General features: G+C 40.9%; 1 long non-coding RNA gene across 3 annotated transcripts; it reads left to right on the top strand.

Annotated features, from left to right (window-relative positions):
- Positions 1–1012: 1012 nt before the first annotated feature.
- Positions 1013–4877, top strand: LOC103469813 (uncharacterized). 3 transcript variants are annotated; one of them, XR_014088986.1, is made up of 6 exons: positions 1013–1931; positions 2461–2540; positions 2785–2976; positions 3061–3213; positions 3344–3482; positions 3628–4877. It is a non-coding gene; the product is annotated as an uncharacterized LOC103469813 (long non-coding RNA). The 3 variants fall into 3 exon arrangements; XR_534404.3 differs by having other exon boundaries at positions 2785–3213; XR_534405.3 differs by having other exon boundaries at positions 2461–2643; positions 2785–3213.
- The last annotated feature ends 5216 nt before the right edge of the window (positions 4878–10093 follow it).

The raw sequence follows: 10093 nt of genomic DNA, 5'->3' as shown, positions 1-10093 counted from the left end.
GGGGGGTTCGGTACCTCAAAAAAGGTTAAGAACCACTGCATTAATGGTTTAAGCTAAATTACTTATTTATTCTGAAACCTGAAATCATGCCTGGTGTGCTCTCAGCAGGGTTGATCCAGTCACAAGTGAGGTAAGGATCTTCCTAAAGTGGAAAACATTTTTCAATTGAAAATACTCTAGCGCTCCGAGTAATGCTTGGACATCGCTGCCTTAGGAGGTAAATGAAAAACACCTCAAACAAGATTAATTAAGCTGGTATATTTTGTTTTTCTCAAAGGCACCAAATGTAACTGCCATGCAGGAGTTTCCAAAGACAAACACAACACCTATGGTGTGTGAATTTATCCTCTTTCTGTCTTGTTTGCCCTCAAACTCTGCCTGTCTGACGCTCATTTCCTTTAGCAGCTTATTGTTTACATCTCTGAGCGCTTCTTCTTCCTCCAACAACCAGAGAACAATGCTGGCAACTATGTGGTAAAGAAGGTGCAATGTCTTGTCACTGAAAGGCCAGATTTATTTTTTCTTTCTTACTGTGGAGATGCTGGAAGCAAGGCCAGCGTGAAAACAGGAATATTTATCAGACTCAAGAGGAAACACATTTGCAAGGTGTCAAAAATTATGTCACTAGCTGCGTTTCCATTGATCATATAATTGACAATTTCGTGAATAAATTTACTTAATGGAAACACACTAATTTAAAAAAGTAATTTTGTTTTTGCATGTTATCGACTTATCGCGTGAACAAACGTATTTATGTGTGATTTTAATTTAAAACTTATGTATCTTTTGTAAGAAATATATGTATATATATATATATATATATATATAATATATATATATATATATATATATATATATATATATATATATATATATATATATATATATATATATATATATATATGTTGACACCATCAGCATGTTGTGACATTGTAGCATAAGGCAGATAATCTGTGAAAAATCAAGCTCCTCTGCCTTCTCCCAATGTTAATTTAAAACAACCAATCAGACGCAGGAGGCGGGGTTTAGTGCTGTCAATCACAATCTCGTGTTGCGCTGCTCATCTTCTCTCCCATTTGCTCTGTGCTAAGCTGCAATTAGCATAGCTTTTTTGTTGATGCTCAGTCTAGTTAGCATAGCCACCACTGACAGCAGATAAATGGACCTTACCAAGCTCCGCCCAGAAACGGTAAGGTCCATGGTTTTCCTTATTGATTGTCAGCACAAAGACCCGCCTGTCTCTGATTGGTTGTTTTTGGTCAGTAGCTGTAATTTTTTTCAGGAAGTGGAGTAGGTTGATCTTTTCATAGATTCTGTCTCACATTAAACAAATATGTAAAAGACATATTCTTTATTCTTTTAACATTGCAAAATTGTGTCTTTTCCACATCAGCGGCGTACCAACAAAATTTTTGCGCACATTTGTGCGATGTGGCATGGTGTGGGATCAATCATTTTGAACGTAAACGTAAACGTATAGGAGATGATTGTTGATTTCAAGAAAACAAGGTCAAAGGTCAAACCCTACTTCCATCATGGGAGAAGTGGAGGTGGTTGTGTAACCCAGTGTCAAAAACACAGGTAAAAAATAAATACATGTTGATTTAATATCTTCTATGAGATTAAAAAGTATAAATAGATTTCACGTCTTATTCTACAATAAGAGTTAAAAAGTAATACAAATAAGTTCATAGATATGTTCGTAAATATAGATAAAACGAGCTAAAAATCTTTAAAAACTGTGAAATATGCCTTTAGTGAGTGCTTTTAGTGGCGGATTAAACAACCAATAGCTGGCACAGTCTGATTTCACATCAGCCAATAAGGTGATTGTCCCGCCCTTTAAAATGCGTTACTGAGATTTTGCTCAGATTGCGTCAGACACGCTTGAGAGCTCAAAGTTGACGGTTGCTGAAGAATCTTGGAAATCGGTAGGAAAAACGATGTTAAAATAGTTCTGCCAAATACACGATTCAGAATAGTAAATTGTTTTTTATTTAATCTCAGAAAGCTTCCGTTGTGAGCGGCTGAAGCCCGGGAAAATCCCCTGTAGCGTCGTGTAGCATTGGAGCTACACGATGCTACAGGGGAGCATTGGAGCTAACTGCACGCGCTCGGCAGTTAGCTCAGTAAATTCACTGAAAATTGGTTAAAATCCCTAGAAACTGATCAAATTTAATAAAAATAAAATTGTATTGCAAGATTTTTTTATTATTATTGTGTATATTGTATTTTTTCTATGTAATTGCACTTATTTTTCTATTAGCACATGTTCTAATATTTCAACGGTCAATATATTTCATTCGCTCTTTTTGTGATGTGAAGCACTTTGAAATGTGAAATGTGCTCCACAAATAGACTTTTGATTGTTCAAGCCATTTTTTACTGTGTTTTCTGTTTTGATTCATTCTTTGTTTTTTGTTTGTTTGGTTTTATTTTTTTATTTTGTTCTTCTTTTAGCCCCATTGTTTTGGTTCCTGGCGGGATTTTTCTCTTCCAGATAGTAGACATTGGAGCAACACCATGCCTGGATCACATGAGTAAGTACTTTCTGCATGACTCTGTGGCCCTGTGAAGAGGCCTGCCCAGTCCGTGTTGGAATAAAGTGTAGGAAGTTTCAGATTGAACCTTTTCGAACCCAAAGTAATGGCAACTTATTTTTTCCATACATTTTTATTAATGCATACCTCTCGTGATGTACGTCAGTTTTTAAAGCCCTTGTCATTTACTTTTTCTCTTGTGCTTTTTTCTTTCTCTCTTTCGTTTTGCTGCCATGGACTGCAGAAGAGCCGACCACCATGTGGTGTATTGGCCGTTATGCCAGAACCCACAAAAATATATCTGAACTCATCTGGCCAACCAGTGCATGACAGGTGAACCCAAGGCAGCCTGAAAGAAGTAGCTTGCTGCAACCAAGGACTCAGTGAAAAGGTGGACACTAAAAGGCCGTCGGTGGGATTACCGTCAGCTCTGCAGGTGAAGCCCAGATGCCACGGGCAGGTACGGTCTTCTCCAACAACTACAGGAAGACGAGTTCATACATAGTTCTGAACCCGCCAGATGATGATGAGCTGTCGAGATTGAGGAGGGAGGCAGCAGCTGCAGCAGTTGCCCACAAACCTGCCCGCTCCTCCGGGCAGAGGAGCCAATAGTGTAAGAGTCGTCGTCCCAGTCAAAAAGCGAGGATGAAGAGCAATTGGGAAGCTCGCAGAGGTGAGTCCCTCACAAGCGATGGCGATATTGTCTCTCCAATTACAGGAGAGACAATCCTGTAATTGTCTCTCGCAATCTTTGTTCTGGGCTGTCGTTGTGATGTTTTTGTTGTGCGTTTTGTCTGTGACAGCTCCAGGACTCAGCAGGGGGCCTGCAAGTCCATAAAGGAGATGGGACTGTACAAGAAAGCGGCCTCTGACAACCCCCTTCTCCAGCACTACAAGGCCCACTTGAAAGACAAATTAAAAATGACAAACGCCAAGCAAGAGGTAAATATTCATGGCTAACTTTGGCATGACTTGTTGTCGTCGGGCATTGCGGCAGGCCATTTAAGGCTGCTGTGCACAGAGATTCCCTCTGCCTCCAACATTTTGTGTGTCTGTTGTCTGTGTGCTCACATCCGTCCTCCCCCAGATGGCAATCGTGTGTTGATGGCTGAAGTTCCTGGTTCCAGTTGCCGCTCAGGTGACGGCAGGGTTTAAGAAAGAACAGAAGACAGGGGAGTATGTGAAGAAGCTGAAGGTGGCCAAGCTGAGGATGGCCACTATCAGCCAGGCGTTGGCCAGCATGGTGTGTTTCACCAAGTTCTTTGCCAAAGGGCAGTGGAGAAGCAAGGAGACTTAGTATGCGATGCTTTCACCCAGGCACTCAGGTTCGCCATCAAGACACTCAGGAGCAAGGACAAACGGAGCAAAAGGCAAGTGAGTGAAAAGCTCCAGACTAACGACTTAATGTCAGTCTGGAGCTATCGTAGGGCCCGAGAAACCAAAACCGGAGTTTCTCGCCCTGTCCAGAGACAAGAGGCTGCTTTGAGAGAGCAGCTATAATTCAGCTGAAAAAAGATTTTGCCATCTATAAGAAATACAGAGCAAACTGGACTAGAGGAAGCTAAGATCCTTCAAGGTTTGCACCAAGATGCTGCAGATCTTCTATAAATCTGTTGCTGAGAGCGTCATTTCTTCTGCTGGGGCAGCAGCATCAGAGCCAAGGACCTAAAAAGGCTCGACAGCCTGATAAAGAAGACGGGTTCTGTTCTGGTTCTGTGGAACCTCTGCAGATGATTATGCAAAGAAGGATTTTTCATAAAATCAAGAAAATTATGGACAACCCTGACCGTCGTCTTCATGAGACTGTCTTAGGAAGGCAGAGCATCTTCAGCCAGAGGCTTCTTCAGATTTACTGTAATACAGACTGCTGCAGGAGACCTTTCCCGCCAACAGCCATTACAGTCTATAATAACTCTTTGAAGAATCTAAATGAATGAGTTACAACAACATTTAATTTCCCTTTGGGATTAATAAGGTATTTTTGAATTTGTAATGAAAACACAGCTACTGTTGCAGAGGTTCAGACTGTATTTAGAGCAAAACTCTCCATCTGTACTGAGGCTCAGCAGCCTGGCCCTGCCTGTGCATCGAGACGGCCTTCAGAGGGCTCCTGTAATTGGAGAGACAAAGAAAGGAGAGCTGGCAAGGTTTTAACAATCCCACGTCAGCAAGGCTCCATCAGCCGTGAAACAAAAAGAAGCCGGTGATTCATCCGGCAGAAGAAGGGTGGAGAGGTGGGGGGAAGGCAGCAAGGAATTATCCAGAAAGGTCATCCTCAATTTCTGTCCAGAAATGATCTTTTCCCACTATGTAATAAACATTTATCTGAACCCTTTATTGGCTTTATTAGATCTGACAGTTTAGTTAAGCCGTTTCCATCCGCTGCCGCCGCGGGTCGTGACAGTTAACGTTGCGCAGAAAGTTCCATTGCTGAGGTTTGGATTTAGTGTGGGGGGGCGGAGGACGGCGGGTCTGGGCCGGGTCTCATTACCACTGTGAAACGAAAGGCTCTGCAGACGTGCTCGTCCACATTTAGACGCCCATAAATATCCCTTCAGCACAGAGCAGAGCAGACGCCCGAGCAGGTTGGACGTTGTGTTTAATGTGAGCATCTGAATGTCAGCTGAAAGTGAAGCTCTCTGCCTGCACCAAAGAACTTCTACAGGATGTTGGGTTCTGGTCCGTTTGGGCTAGTTTAGTGGAAGTTACCTCTGCAACGTTGAAACTCTGGTCTAGTTTTGGGCTGCAAGGCCTGAACCCAAATTGAACAGTTCTGACACCTTTAACCTCACATGGTTTAAGGACCAAAACAGACTGATAAGTGTCCATATTCCTGAACACTTCAAATCACTCCTTAAAACTCATTTTTATTCTTTGGCGTTTACATAACACTGACATTGTAATTGACCTGTCCCGTGTGTCTGTTTAATTTACTGTGTTTTATTCTTGTTTTTATCTGTGGTTTTAAGAATATTGTACACCACTTTGGTGCAATTCATAGCTGTTTTTAAAGTGCTTTATAAATAAATTGACATTAACCAAAATGGTGAACAAGTCAACGGTGGTTAGTAAATACGCAAATTATAAAACAAAAAACAGATAAAAAGCATAAAATACAGAATTCCAACAAAGGTAAAAGTACATAAATACTTTTATAAATAAATTAAAATCTTGGTTTAATATTGGTTTTTAAATAGATTTAAAACTATCCAAGACCTATTAGACTTATATTGTACAGATTAGGATAGGTCTATAGGTTACACAAAATATTAAATTTTTTGCACAAATGAGATTTTAGTCTGGTCATTTTTCTGCCTATTGTGCAATTATACAATTGTACACCTTTGAAAAGTAGAAGTGGAGCCTCATGCACAACCAACAAGAATGCAGCAAGTGGTTGTCGACAACAAAACACTTTTCCAGCAGCTAATGTACAGCGCATACAGCAGTAAGACCAGCTGATCAAACATGCTGGAGCTCAGCTTTGGCTGCTATGTGACGGGGTTTTGTTTTTGTTTGTTTTGTTTTTCGTTATTTTATTTTTTTCAGAAAAATGCTGAAAACTAGAGATGTGCCGATCAGGTTTTTTCCTGCCGATACCAATCACCCATGAGGGCCGATACCGATCACCGATATCAATCACATGATTTTTTTTAAATATATATATATCATAAACACTACCGGTTGCATTATGTGGAAAAGGAACCATGAATTCACCTTAATTTAGACAAAAACTTGTTTTTAATAACTTTTTCCAAGAAGAAAACTAAACAAAAGGGCATTGTGCAAATTGTACTGCTATCAGTAATACTATCTTTAACAGACTGATAACATATGGAGGCTCTGAAGAGGCTAAATAATGCAAAGAGCCAAAATTAAACCTCTCAACATTGCCAAAAATTAATACGTATGTAAAATGTATTTCTTTTAAGTTAGATGCTGCAGCTTTAAGCAGAGGTTTGGTGTGAGAGTCACTACCAGGTGGAGCAGAAGCGGCGCTCCGTCTGTGAAATATTACTACCTGTAGCGTAGCAGCGGTTCAACAGCGAGAGCAGAACCAGCGTCTTACATCGCAGCTCCAAGACTTAAATAATTTTGCGGGTTATTTGTTTAGCTTTCTGACCGTCATGCTAATCCGGGTGAGTGTTTGTAGCTGTGCGCTGCTTTACCTGCCATCTGATCCTCCATGTTTACTGCAGTGAGCCTCGATGTAGCCAAACTCCGTCAAGTATTCCATTGTTTTTATGTCGTATTAGCTTCGTTGTGTTGATGCATTTTGACCTGCTTCAATTTTCCGCCACAACACGCAAACTTCCTCATTCACTCAGTGCGTTATAGTTCCACATCGCTTAGGATTTGTTGCTGTGCGTTTGCGCAGAGTGAAGGAAAGAGGAGACCAGATGCACAGACAGGCTGCGAAATGAGAAGCAGGTGATCGGTTTGTGTGATCGGCAACAAGAGACCGTGATCGGCGATCAGCGATCATACATTTTTTCACGGAAATCGGCCGATTATGATCGGTGGCCGATCAATCGGCACACCTCTACTGAAAACCTTCATGTTTTATAAAGAACCTAAACTTTAAAAGGTTTGAGAAAGTCTTAACTGATTGAAGGGAAAATATCGACTGGTTTATCAAACATTGGTGCTACTCTACTTCTTAGCAGCTGCACAAAGGTGCTTTTAATTTAGATACACAAAGCATTACCTCCTCTAATTAAATGAAAACTGCATCTTTATTACAGAAGAGCTTCGGTTTCTGCAGCAGCCTTTTGCTCCTGGAGCAAACACCGTCTTCTGAAAATTCCGACCCGCCAGCCGTTGATTAGCAGGTTACAAATCCTGTGTAAACTCTGATAAATGTTGCTCTGAGCCTCTCCGCCGTCCCTCCATAATGACGGCCAATCCCGCCGCTGACGCCTGCATCAGTATGCGGCGATAATGGGGCGCTCGCAGAAGCAGTTGGGGTTGTAAACAACGTCTGTCATGCAGTTTAATAGACTTGAGGGCATCGTAATGGCTTTGTTCCGCGTTCTCGTTCACCGGACCAAACGCGCAAAGTAAAAACGCCGGAAGATAATTTTACCTTGGAAATAGATTAAATAAGCCTTTCATCTCTTTGATAGCTCTATGTCTTCAAGGACACCCCCACCTCCCCAAGAGCCTGCCTCTATTTCAATCATTTGTGCAGGCAAATGACAAAAGCTCTTTGAAACGTCGTCTTATTTGTCTGTTTGAATGTTTCTGTGTTTACTCAGCTGTCACAGGATGAATTGCAGTTAGCCTCCGCCACATTACCCACTCCCCAACTCCACTGATAAGAACGCTACATACAGTATTTTCAATCCTCTTCCCAATAATGACCAGCTTGTGTTCCTCCTATCCGAGCGAGCGCCTCCTATTTGTGAGATTTACGAGGCCTCCACCCCTTCAACGCGGGGCCGGTCACCTCAGAGTGAGTCGCAGGCATCCCAAGGTTAATTAGGTTGATGGTGCCTTTAAATAGCAGGATCATCAATGCTCCTCTGTGTCGCCTGGCTGTTCACTCCCCCCCTTTTCACCCCCTGGTTCCCTCTGCCTGATAACAGCGAGACTGCTCATCGTCTGGGCTCCGGTTCAGGAGCTGTCAGCCTCCTTCCTCTAACTTTTTCCTTTTTTTAAAAACCCGATCCTGGCTCCCTATGTGGGGTAAGTTAGTGCGAAAGTGAAGTTGTCACTCAGAGACAGAAGAGGTGCGGTGCAGTGTGAGCCGGAGGAGCTAACGGTTTGCCTGCGCCTCGCCTTCAATCCAGACCATCTGTGGCCCCAGCTGGAGTGCCAGCGATGGTCTGGCACTTGTACCGCGCCATATTTACAGATCTAAACACAAATGGCTACTGCCTGATTGTTTCACGATTCATTAGTCAGACAAGCTCGGCTCCCGCGCCAGCCCAGCTGTTACAGAGTAAACCTTTGTCACTTAATAGGGCTGCTTATTGCCTCCCCATCAAACGTATTGATCTGTGGCCTCCTCCTTTAAGGAGAGGTGACTGGGAGCCCCGGGACACAAAGGAGGAGGAGATGGTGACATGATTGAGGTCAAAAGGATGCAGGCAGAGTTTATTAAAACATGACCTACAAATAGAGACGTGCATGAGAGCAGATAAACACCAATAATTGATTTTAAGCAGCTTAGTCATGTCACGTGCAGTGGGTCTGAAAATGTTAAAATGCCGGGGTTTTGTGTTGGTAAGCAAAATAGACAATGAGAAATAGTACAGATTTCCCACCTTTTACTGTATTTCGTGTACGATTCAACTGGAAAATAAATCTGGAGAGGAAAATGTAAAAGAAAAAAAACATTAATGAATATTTGAATTAATCGATTAATGTGCTGTTTAATCGGTGTCTAAATATTAGTTTTAGGTTAAAAATACATAAAATCTCAAAAGATTAGTAGCAACATTTGTCAGTATTTGCCATGGTTCCATATATATAAACTGCAACTAACGATTATTTTAGTAATCAATTATTCTGTAATTTTGACAATCAGTCAAAAAATGGGTTAAAAATACATTAGATATCAGACGAGATGCATAGTAAAAAAAATGTCACCATCTGGAATGATTCCTTGTAGGGATGCAACGATTAGTTTGGTAAATTATTATTCTGACAATTAATTGATTAATCGTCAATTAAAATTTAGCTGATTCTGCACATTTATCTTTTAACCACTTTCATAAAAGGTATCCTTAGGATTATCTTATACAATATTAGAAATTCATAAGGAAATGCAAATAAACAATTTAGTTTCATTAATAAACAAGAAAATAAACTTTTATTTTCTAAAATACTGTAACACAGGTATTAATTTTGCATTCGCTTGATCATTTGTAGCAAAGGATGAATTTACAACTAAAAACATAGTTTTACCATCAATATGTGAAAAACTCAGGCCTTTCTGCTTGACTTAGCGTCAATACAGTGTAAGCAGCCATCTTTAAATCAACATTTATATGTCCTTTGTACAGTTTTGAACGAAGAATTTACAGTAGATTAGCATACTAATGTCGTCAACATATGATACATTAAAATAAACAGCATGTGACCAAAATTCTAAGAGTTATTTCTAATTTTTGGTTTGAAGCTTCTAGGACGGTACTATAAAGTGATCTCGGTGTTTAGAGACTGCTCCAAAATCAGGAAGCAGAGCATTCTGGGTAAATACAACCAAAACAAACGTGAGTCTAGAGCTAGTGGTAAAATGTCTTGCAGTCTTTTTTACAAAGATGAAAGAGAAATCGTACACACCATTAAAATCCGATTCTGCTCCATTTTTGTTTAAATTTCATAAAGAAGTGGTGCTCGGTGGTTTTTGTGTCGTTTCCTTCAGTGATTCTTGGTGCAGCGCCCCCACAGGTAGAGGTTCACTCTGCATGATATCAAATCAATATCAGCCAATAACCCAAAAATAAAAGCTGTCCTCAAACATACAGAGCCAGTTCTTAGAAGACAAAAGGAGGAGAGGAAAGAAAACGCCAGACCTCAGGTCAAGTGATAATCATTGGTTAATC

This window comes from Poecilia reticulata, chromosome 9 (genome assembly GCF_904066995.2).
Source record: "Poecilia reticulata chromosome 9, P_reticulata-male-v2, whole genome shotgun sequence".
NCBI classification, from domain to species: domain Eukaryota; kingdom Metazoa; phylum Chordata; class Actinopteri; order Cyprinodontiformes; family Poeciliidae; genus Poecilia; species Poecilia reticulata.
Note: the sequence above shows the minus strand (reverse complement) of the source record. Positions and strands in the feature narration are given on the sequence as shown.